This window comes from Strongylocentrotus purpuratus, unplaced genomic scaffold (assembly GCF_000002235.5).
Source record: "Strongylocentrotus purpuratus isolate Spur 01 unplaced genomic scaffold, Spur_5.0 spur5_scaffold_1, whole genome shotgun sequence".
In the NCBI taxonomy this organism is placed as follows: domain Eukaryota; kingdom Metazoa; phylum Echinodermata; class Echinoidea; order Camarodonta; family Strongylocentrotidae; genus Strongylocentrotus; species Strongylocentrotus purpuratus.
In genome coordinates this window covers 8,521,002-8,533,073 of record NW_022145594.1, presented here as the reverse complement: position 1 = coordinate 8,533,073, position 12,072 = coordinate 8,521,002, and the positions used below count along the sequence as shown (strand labels likewise).

The 12,072-nt window shown below is 37.8% G+C and overlaps 1 long non-coding RNA gene across 1 annotated transcript; it reads right to left on the bottom strand.

The window, feature by feature from the left end:
- Positions 1 to 573: 573 nt before the first annotated feature.
- On the bottom strand, positions 574 to 6,962 carry LOC115920889. Its single transcript, XR_004062597.1, has 5 exons — positions 6,882 to 6,962; positions 5,114 to 5,216; positions 4,631 to 4,749; positions 3,765 to 3,860; positions 574 to 941 (listed from the first exon to the last, which is right to left on the bottom strand). It is a non-coding gene; the product is annotated as an uncharacterized LOC115920889 (long non-coding RNA).
- Positions 6,963 to 12,072: the final 5,110 nt, after the last annotated feature.

The window sequence follows — 12,072 nt, the reverse complement described above, 5'->3', positions numbered from 1 at the left end:
TTCAGCGGTAAATTTGGAAGCAGCGGTAACTTTCCGTTTCATAAAACTTTACCGCTGAAAAAAACAGCGGTAAGTGGTCATACCAACGGTAACATTTACTGCAGCTCCATGAGGTGCGGTAAGTGTTGTTATTGCTATTTTTGTCCATAGACCTGTGTACAAAAGTGTTCAAATAAAGCAATTTTTTTAATTTCCCATAGGCTGGTGTACAAATTTAGTATATTCTACCATTATTTTCACTAACTTCACATTATTCAACATCCATGCCATCCAAACTTCAATCCGACAATACAGGGAAACATTCCCTATATGTCACTACGTTCACAGCAATCCTTCGCTCCTTGAAAATAAGCCATCTTCATTGGAATTCACATCCTGAATTCCAATGAAGATAGACACCTCACTTGCATTGTACATGAAAATATCCATTCACTGATCTCCACACAAAGAACTATACTGAAATGATGACAATATTTAATAGATCAATTCGTTATTAATCAAGTTTGGATTTTAATTCATTTGATCCCTTGCTCAAGGGGTTTACAGAAGAACAAAGGGGGGGGGGGGGGTTCTTATGGGACAAAGTTTCTCTTCAAATTTAGAAGCTTAACTCTACCTTACGGCTATAATACCAGTTACATAAATCAATGCTTCAACAAGTGTTTTGTACGATTTGTTCAAGCATGACTAGTCGAGTTTTGTGCAGTAGTGCTACATGTATAATGCAAGTTGTCCACAGTCAGGAGGGTCACAAACTCCTCTACCTCCATTGTCTCATCTTGATTCCTGAAGAGCAATGTTCTGATTAGAGATGAACTTGAGAGAAGTATCCAGTATCCACATTGTCTTGGAGTTGCGTGTTCCTTCGGCTGACTGCTCCTCTTTAGCCACTACTGAAGACAAGTCCACTTGCATCTTTGTGTCCAATTCTGACAAGCTGGCTGTTCATGAACAAAAGATTAGTTGAAGAAAAAAAAAAACATTTTCAAATATTGTACAAGCACTTTAATATGTAAAGCTGACATCAGTGTATTTCATCGCCCTTTTTTTCTTCTACTTCTTCTAGTAATCTTCAAAAGGCTATCAGTTCTATATAATGTTGCAAAATTGTTTTGACTTTCTGATGGTATAACTCTATTGTCAAATGGACATTTACTTTACTTTAGAACTGTTGCTGAGCTAGCGCCATGACCGTCCCTGATGGTGTGTGTGCTCTATAAATTTACACTATTATTATAATTACTAGCAGGACCAGCGGAAATCCGCGGATTCTAGAGGGGGCAGGGGTGTAAATAGATATATAGAGACCATGGGCGTCAATCCTTACGTAATAACTATTGTTCAGGGGGGGATGATCTATTCATTCATCCCCCTGAACAATAGGTATTACGTAAGGATTGACGCCCATGATAGAGACTCTCTAAATTAAAACCACCAAGAACTTTATTTACCATTTATTTTAAAAAAAATCGATCCAACTCTACCGGTAGTTATTCTTTAAGCCTCTTTCACACTGGAACTGCGTAGAGTTGCGTAGTGCGGCGTACAGACTACGCAGAAATTAGGCTGCATATTAATGGAAAAATGTTGCTTCACTGTAGTCCCTGCGTAGGTTATGCATAGGCTAGTGTTGCTTACGGTTGCTTACTGTGTGGAAAGCTTTTACTGCTTTGTCGATCTGGCGTAGGGTAGCGTACTGTACTGTTGTACAGTAGCGTAGTGTTTGCGTGAAAAGGCGTACTTTGTGCGTCAAGTTTCTACGCCGAAAGTACGCGAAAAAAATTAAACATGTTGAATTGTTTGCGTCCATCAACACGTAGTAACGTAGGCCAGCGTAGTTGGTACGCAGCACTATGCAAATCTACGTATGGACCCCACGCCAATTAGTGACCTGCCAGTGTCACAAATAAAGTATTAAAAATATGCTCATCTGACCCTAATTAAATGCCTAAAACCTGTGAGCTTTCGAGGGTTTATGGCCCCTTGAAACCTGTGGACCCCACACCTATAAACACTCAACTCGCTGCGATCTAACTGAACCCCCCCCCCCCCCACACTTTGAAGAACGTTTCTTGGAGTCTGCATGTAACATGTAAGAATGGTGCATGGTGATGCAGATTTTTTTCAGCATTCCCCCCCCCCCCAAACGATTTTACTTGTTACGCAACTGACTGTTTTGCAATGCATGAAGTCACATACTTCTGTCTGGTTGATATTGAACTATTAATATGTAAATGTACAATTCATAACCTTGTTTAAATTTTCTTGTAATTTACTATAGATATAAGACAATATTAGTCTCCGATGGCTGAGTAGACGTAGAGTCGTATGGTTTTATAGCTGTATAGGTGTACAAAATTATGGCACTTCGGCCCGCACGCTGTTGTGTTGACGGGTTCTTTGATGGATGGATAGACGTATGTGTAATTGTATAGTTATACGAATATTGGCCTGCTTGGCCTCCCATACTCTTAGACTCTACCTCATGCACTCAGCCAAAGTCCCGGCACGGCCGACACAGCGCAGCAGCACTGTGTGTACTGTATGTGTGTTGACTGAAGGCAGCTTGCGACTGAACTGTCAGTCCAATGATTTTCTTGTGAAAACTTTCCTTTAGAAAATGATAATCAGAATTCAGTAAACATGGCCGTAATAATCACAAAATAAGCTTTGATTTCATAACTCCATTCACGAAAACTATATACAAAACGTGGCAATCATGATGGAAATAGGTCTCTAAGTTTGGAAATTCGACGGGAAGCCCCGTGTATCTCTCTGGCTTGTGCAGCGCTACTACAAAGCACATCCTATAGCAAGACGCTTTACTCTCGGTAATCCCGCCCTTTGCATAGAGCATTTAATACGCAACATAATGTGAGTTGTTGGTCATCTGTTGTGTGTCTCTTTGATAAGGATGTAATGTTGAATATGCATGACGTATCTCTGTCGTCACGCATATAATGCATTATGCATATCGCGTCTATTTTCGCCCTGGACGTGGACAGGAGGAGGACCTCGGGCGGTGTATAGCCAATTCCACAGAGTAGACTCTCCCGCGGGCGATGGCAGCGGTCACCGGTACCCCGAGGGGAGGGTTCAGGAGGAGATAGCTGCACCTACTTCGGTCGGCGATCTCATTAAAAAACAATAGAATACAAAGGCTCGCGGAGACATCATGCCCCACGCGGAGTCTTAGCGTATTACTTATAGTGATTATCATTAACATACTGTTGGCTCGACAGGAGTACATTCCTATTTTTTTTGTTTTTTGTTGTAAACAAACGTATTTGTTATTTATCACACTTCTGGGGCGACTATCTCTAGGATATAGCCCAATGCGATAATTAGGCCTTGTATTGCTAGGCTGAATGCCCCCCCCAAAAAAAAAATAAATAAATAAATAAATAAATAAAAAATAAAAAAATAAAAAAAAATATATATAAATAAATAAATAATAATAATACTACTAATAATGATAATAATAAATAATAAGAATTTTTTTTTTTTTAATTAATAACAATTTTAATTCTAAAATATCAACAACAAAAAATTCCTATATAGGAGTATGAAAAAGGAGATTTAATCATTTTCTGTAGCCTTTTTTAATCTATAAACCAAATGTTGATTGTAGTTTACTGTTGTCTAGAGAATATATTGTGAAAGTGGGATGGGTTGCAGGTAGCATGGATTGGTTGGTTGACGATTGCAACTTACAACCCATCCCACTTACACAATATATTCTGCTCTTCTATTGGGCAACTTACTTCAGACACTGTCATCTGGCCTCTGAGCTTTACACAGCAAGGTCCTTGTCTTGTCTACCATATCATCATGAGCTTCTGCATTACATGTACAGGCACCTGTTTGTATAGAGCATGTTTGTGAAAGCAGTGTAAAATAATAATTATAAAGTGAACAGCAGGGTATGTTTTTGCAGAAATTTTAGAACTTGAAGTAAGGGTGTTGTAAAATATCAACTTTGAACAACACCAGTATGTAGAAAGGGATTTAAGGTTACCTAACTTTGGGTCCGGCAATGTTTTAATAAATTTCTGTTTTGCAATAGATCAAAGATTAAGGTTAAGAATTGATTTTGTGTTACAGCATAACCAGTAAACAATTGCCTATCTCGTAAAAATCGCTTACTTCTTTTAATTGGTAATACAGTGCTACAATACATGTTTCACAAACTGCAGGTCAGTGTATTTTTACTTTACTAAAGCTATTGTAAATGATGGAAAGAAGTCTTGTACGGTATACTATTTTCCCTTCCACTCTTCATCATGTTTAAGCTGCTATCACAATACAGATGATGAGTAACATACATGCAGCTTCACCAGCACCTGCCAAATTGTGTTGTACGACACTTTTTCTAGAGACCACAGCTCCACGTCAATTTCCTACTATCCCTGGACCCAACACTAGACCAAAACCTAACCCTAAACCACCTCAATCCCAATTGCAGCCCTCGATCGAACCCTACACCTTTGACGAAATAAAGCCTGGAGCAGTTGTTGCAGGGGAAAATGTGGGGTAACTCAAAATGCTATAACAGGCTCAAATCCTATGAATTTATCTCCATTTCTTTCCCAGATTGGTTAAATAACATGTAATATTTACTATGAATTACCAGTCCATTATGCTTTGTTCCTACAAGAGGCCATCGCTTAGGGGTAAAGAGCAAAAATTCAAGGCTGGAACCTCAAGGCACCCCATGATCTCTTGACAGGAAGCCCTCCTTCTCAATTCCTGGAACAGAATTATAAACATTTCAATAAATATTGACAAAATATGTAAGAAAATACAAATATAATAGCATTATTAAATATTGCTTGCCATTCCTTTTCATGTATTGACCCCCCCCCCCACCCAACCACTTTCTCCATAAGCTTTAAATGTTAATTCTAAAAAGAGATACATATTGGAAGTTAAAATACACTTAATGAACACTACAGCAACTTGTTATTAGACATTTTGATGCATAGCCACCCCTTTGCATCCCCACAGGTTCCTTTAGTACATGTTTCAATGAGAAACTATTTTCAAGGGAGAAGAACAATGTGGTCTTTATAGACAGGTGGTCACTAAAGCAGGTTTGACTGTATATGCTTACCTTCTCCTGTGACTGTCTGTTTTCTCCAGGACATTCTTGTTTCAAGCACATACTCAGAGGAGGCAAGCATTTGGTACTGCGACAAGTCTCTCTGTACATTTTCCTGTAAAAGAGAGGGGGAATTTAATTTTTAGACTGAAAACTGCTTATAACCATTTAACTATTGATGAGCATTTGCAGAATTAACGTGTTTTAATTAGGATTTTACACAAAAAACCTCCTTCATTAGGCCAACATACAAAAAATGGAGTTTCTCGTCCTTTATTTTTTAAAGGAGGCAGGGCATTACTATTTACTAATTATCAATTTTTTGCTATTTTTGTCCAAGATGACGTCATGTTAAATAGAGCTGGCCAAGATATATTTATTAACAGATATTGTGCTCAGGCACGTACAAAGAGGGATGGGGGGGGGGGGGTCGAACCCCCCCCCCCCCCATTCTATTTTTTTAATTAAAAAAAAAATGGAAACAAATGTGCTAATGGGTGACCCCAAAATACCCCCCCCCCCACCAACAAATCGAAATAGCGATAATTTTCGGGACAAAAAAATAAATTAAAAGGTGCCCCCCTCCCTCCCCCCCCCCCCCCCCCTGCTTATCCGGCGACTGGTTGAGTCGTTGCCAAATTTTTCATCAAACCCTGGACCAATTTTTTTTTTTTAATGTGCTCTTAGCAAGCTATCTTGTAAAGCAGCCCCCAAAATAGACAGAAATAACCGTCTGATATGGGTCATTCCTTTAATAAAACTGACATTTGATGACATATTTCCCATAGATCTAGTCTATGTATAGAGGCGGTCAGAGGAGCCAGATGGCAATCTCAGCGCAACAACCCTCGATATCAGAGGCTGAAGCTTTCGGTCTGGCCCAAAAATTGTTAAAATATTTTTTCCCTGCTAGACTATATAGATCTACAGTAGCTTTAGTCTCTTTAGTCTTAAGACTGGACCCTACGCAAAAATTAAAGATCTAGACTATAGACTCGTCTCTAAAGTCTACTCTACTCTTAGACCGAAAACTTCATTCAGTCTCTCTAATCGTCGGTTGTTCCACTGAGACTACGTCTGGCTCCACTATTGGGGAATGTCAACAAATGTCAGTTTTATTAAAGAAATGACCCAAATCAGACGGCTATTTCTGTCTACTCTGAGTCTGACTCTAGATTACATTCCTATTTCTCACTAGACCTAGTCTAGATCTAGAAATCTAGATCTAGACACTGTTTGGGTTCTTGCAGTTTACTGCAGGAGTTGCTGCTTTGATAATTAGGATAAAATAGAACTGTAATTTTTGGTTCTAAATTTATTAAATCCGAAACTAAGCTCTGCTCAGCTCAGTCAACTCTAGACCGAATTTTCCGTCTCTTTCGTTCGTTAGCCTCTTATTGGGGTAGGGTCGGCCGGCCGGCCGACCCTACCCCAATAAGAGGCTAACCGGCCGACCCTACCCCAATAAGAGGCTAACGAACGAAAGAGACGGAAAATTCGGTCCAAGTCAACTCAGCTCCGACAGCTCAGTCACTCCGGACAACAGCATCGGATGACGGTAGGACTGATGCAAAAGTGCCCGCCACCACCCCGGGCGTTACACACAGCCCCCGCTCTCGGGTTGGGCGCATGAAATTTGACAAACACTCGCATACGTACGAGCTCTCATAATCAATCTTTGTTTAACCGCGTGAAAAGAATTTAAATATAAATAAGAACACAGATGTCGAGTTATGAATATAATTCTACGTATTAGAAAATAAATATGACATGTACTTACAGGATTTCTATGAAAAAAACATTTCAAGCACCGATGTTGGGTTCATTGTCACAGGTGATTGCAGACGACGGCAAAGAAAATGGAGCTATTGCGCACGCGCATAATCGTAATGATCGTTTTTTAAACAATCACTTTGTTATTATAGTTTTATGAAACGGATTTTCACTTCAATAACAAGCTACGATAGTCGTAATCAGATTTGTCATAGATATCACATTTGTCATAGTCGTAAGTCAAAAGCTTTATGAAACACCCCCAGGATCCAAATATTGATAGTAGATTCTAATGTTTTTGTGTGGATGCACTAAAATATAGAGGTTTTTTTTCAGTAGAGTCATGAAAAATAAGAATTTTGATAAACTATTTAATATAAACAAATTCAATGATTAGGAATACACAATATTCAGAAAATAGTATCAATTCTTCAAAGCTCAAAATATTTTGTGAGATGTCATGCACGCAATATGATCCAAATCACATAACATGCACGCGTATACGCAGGGGGGAGGGGGGTTTACCCCCACCTTTGGTATTTTAAATGTGTGTATTTTGGAGGAACCCCCCTAAAAAAAGTTGACCTTACCCCCCCCCCCCCCCCCCCCCCCCCCCCTCCCCCCAACGGAGCAAAATGTTAAATTTCCAAATTTCGAGACCAAAAAAAGAAAGAAAAAGTGTCCTCTTTATACCATCCCCCCCCCCCCCCCCTCACTTATCCAGCGGCTGGCCGAGTCGTTGCGATTTTTTCGGCCCGATTAAAAAATGTTAACCCCCCCCCCCCCCCTTGAAAAAATCCTGCGTACGCGCCTGACCTGGGCAAAAGCATGGGGAAATCAAGTTTTTTGAGATAAAAAGGGAAATTAATGGGATACAAATATATAGAGCAATTGATAAATAGTGAGGCAATGACGTCACAAACTGATAACCAAATTGGCAATTTGTGTAGTAATTTTCTAAGTTCCATAATTGTTCAGAACTTCATAACTTCCTTATTAGTCATCCATTTCTACTTATGTTTGATGCATCTATCAAAATCAAATTATTTTGGGAGTGGACTTGCCCTTGAAGTAACATTAAAAAATGTGGGGCATTTGAATTAGTTAAATCGGGTACTTAGATGCAAAATTATTTTAAAATACATGAATTTCTTTCTCGTGGCCGAATTTGATTTGCATATAAATCATGCAAATTGTAGTCAAGAAATTATTCTGAATATGTTGTAATTGTATTCACTCACCTGAAATCTTTGCATACTAAAACCCTTTCATTCTGGTACTGAAGTGCAGATTACTACAGATTTGTATAAGACCATATCCAATTTGCGTCTAACTTGTGCAAATTTAACTGCATGCTTTACACTACTTAGATTTTCCTACACCTTTAGTATGATGTTTTAAATGATTATTCCGAAAGACACTGCAGTGAAATAATTTGTTTTGCAATAACTTTGGGTCATCTCCTAAACTTCGCTATCTTGACCGGACTGTTTAACAAAAGAAGAAGAAGATGGGGTAGTTCGTCGCTAATAGTCTTCGAAATTGATTGTGAACCGGCCGCGCTCGATTTTCATCTAATTTTTTACCTTTCTTCTCGGTCCGTCCTTATTAGTTTGAATAAATGTCAGTGGCACTGAAAGGTTTTAGATGAAGGAAACTGGTTCACAAAAATGATTTTCAGAGGCTTTTGTATTATTATAACCTCTTGCTATGTAGACGAAATAGGGGGAAATCACGGGTTTGTTAGCTCTTTCCCCTGGTACTATGTCCCAAATTGCAGGCCACAAAAATGAAAAGATTTTTGAAAGAGAATACTAATTTCGAAATTCCCTAAAAAAGGAGGGCTTGAAAATGTCTTTAAGTGGGAGAATAGCGACTATTAGTAATCGACTTAAGTGCTACCAAGTCAGTAAGTTATCTTCGGATATTCAGACATTGTACCGAACGGTCGTACGTTTTGTGCTGCGCAAAGATTCAATCAGATTAATTTGGGCCATTACAAGAAGTGGATTATTGATGCAGAAAAATGCCTATGTACCCTTTACTGCTCATTGTATGTATGTTATTAAGAAGAAAAAAGCCAGTCAGTCACTCAATAGTGTCTGACAGTGAAGTCTAGCAAGTAAACTGGTTTCCTTGCATAAATATTAGGACACTGCTAACGTTTAAAGTTCACTGGCATGGTGTATTGCCTTTTAGCATGACATGTCATGGGCGCGGCTATTTTCATGAAAATGTGATGTACCATGCAGATTTGTACATGTATCATGCACTAAAATTTTAATCGGAAAGACTTTTTAATTCAATAACAAAACCATTCTTTTCAATAAGGGTGAATCATAGCCGAAAAGGTAACATTTACATTTGGTGAAAAATCTATGATAGGTAACAATGTAACTCATTTATTAAAATAAATAAAGCGGTTGAAAAATTTATGCGAAACCATCATCCCAGAACAGCACCAACTTACTTGCGTTCTGGCAATCGGAGTACAAAGGATAATAGCAGGTGAATGAAAATGCTTCAACACCACACACACGCAGGAAGGAAGCTTCCATAATTTTGAATGATTTAGTTCAAAGACTACGCAGTAAACGTCATGCAATCAAAAAAATGGCGATACCCATGTCTTGCTGAGAAATTGTACTTTACTCTTGCTTTATGCCTTTCTCATACACTTTGGTGGGGAATATTGTAGATTGATTGGCAAGAACGCAATAAATCTTTCAGAACAGCTAAACTTATTCTTTAGGATAAGTTATCCTTCATTAACAGTCCAACCTAAACGCCAGACAGACTTGGTATCAGAACAGATGATTTTTGTTTTCGAAGTTACTAGCAATTCTAGACAAACTAAACATTTTTTTCAGCTATTACAAATACATGCCACAAAAAAATGAGGTACACGAAATTCCATATCCTACCTCCTATATTCAATCAATAGACTAACATGAAAAAACTACAGATACAAAATGGATTTGAAATGATTTTAATTCTAAACGGACGAAGAGAATTCATTGCTACTTACTCTTTGGAATCTGTGTGCGAAGTGAACGAGAAGTGAAGGCTGATAATTTTCCAATACGAGACACGCCCTTTGTTCATTGACGTGACATTCTTAATCCAGCTGAACCAGCACATGCTCACAAAAGAGTTGCATTCTTTCATACAATACCTCCAGATTACCTTTATTTTCATTGTGATGCTACAGCACGTCTGACATAGCAACTCCTATGTTGGTATTTTATGTTATATTGTGAACAGGTGGTCGGCTCTGGTGAAGCTACATTCCAAGTTGTCTTTTGTCAGCTCGCTAATGATTGACAGATGATGGCACAAGATGAATGAGACCTGAAGCTTTTCTTTTAGGGTTGGGCTTAGCAGGTCTGAGAAAATTATTTAAAACATATTTAAACATCTATGAAATATAATTAGATGTTTGAATAACAAAATATGATATTATATTATATTTTATATTATTTTTTATATTACTTTTGTTCTACCTTCTAAGCACCACTCCTAAAAAAAAAATCATCATCATGCCAGTCATTAATCAGTCAGCTAGATCATGGACCCTACTACAGATGGACTAATAATGAGAGTCTTTCTTTGATCACATCATGACCACCGCCACCTGATAATGTGTTTGTTAATGAGTACATTCATTTGACGCGACAATGTTGATTATGTAATCACGCATCGTCACAGACAAAGGAATCTTTTACATTTCCTCAGATTCTTTTCGCTGGGCCAGGGCCCAGAGTGTATTTTCTGGAAAAGTATCGTGATTTAAGACAAGTTAGAGGAGCAGTGAACCCCAAATGTTGACAATTGTGTGATATTAGATTGATGATTAAAGAAGTGGACACTGAACATACATCTGGACTTGCCAAACTTTGAAAAATACATATTCTTTACTGTCCTATTACCATATGAGTTAGAAATCATTGTGTTTCAGCCAAATTAACAGGTTTCTTTTGTAAACACTTCTAATTCCTATTGAAAACTTCATGTGCGTCACTATTCACAATGTACGCCACAACTGCACATGCTTTTCTGTGATTTTAAGCGATTCAGTTTCTTTTGCGCAGGCATTTTGTAGATTCTTCAAGACACAGTAATTCTGGGTTTTTTATGGATCAGTGAATGGCGGCGGTCGTGATGAGATCAAAGCTTGAAAGCATGTCTGGAATGTAATCATAGTACTTTTGACAGAGTCAGGTGCATGAATATATTATGGTACCGTTCAGTGTCCATTTGTCCATGGCTAGATGAACAAAAGACATTGATATGTCCCTTCCCATCAACTGACCACCTGTTCACAAAAGACAGTGGTATGTCCTCACCCACTCAGTAACTTATTGCATTAGCATTGCATGTTTTTCATATAATAGCCCATCAAAACCCTCTTTTCATGGAGCTGCTTGGGGATTTCTGACAAAACAGCTACTTAAAATGCGATAGAATATTGTGAGTGGGAATTGTATAAAAACATGCAATGCTTAATACGTGTATACATTATTACAGATCAACAAAAGTCAACATGAATTTGTAATTTAGTCACCGTTAACCTAACTGTACTGGGGGGGGGGGGGGGGCCTCGACATTTTCGGAGATTGCGCTGCAACCGCTCGAAAATTTTCCCTCAAGTCTTACGCACATTTTGATACCATTTTCGTCGAAATCGGATATACCTGTAAGGTGTAACATAACAATTAGTATGCGCATGTCATCAAACAAGTGCTATAGTTGCATATATTCATGTACAAGCAGAAATGTGAAGATATGAATTGATATCAAATTGCTTTTATATGTTTCACAAAGTAACTTGATGTATTTCAGAACAAAAGAATACATTAGAAATAAAACAATAAATATAATAAGAAATAAAAAACAAAACAACAAATACATAAGAAATTAAATAGTTGAAAATCGCATCAAATTTGCATAAATTATCATTATTAATTACATCAAATAACTATTTTGTGTTAGAAAAGAAGTTTCATATGAATAATGAGTTTCAACATTCAAAAAGTGGAGTCTGACAATTTTTGTAATGATTCTAGTTCCCAATATTTATTTCAAGATTTGATATTCATGAATGCGTATTCACAATTTATGCAAATTAACCTATGCATTTTCAAATATCATAAAAATAATGAAACCTCATGAATTTGAGATGAAGGAAACATTTATTC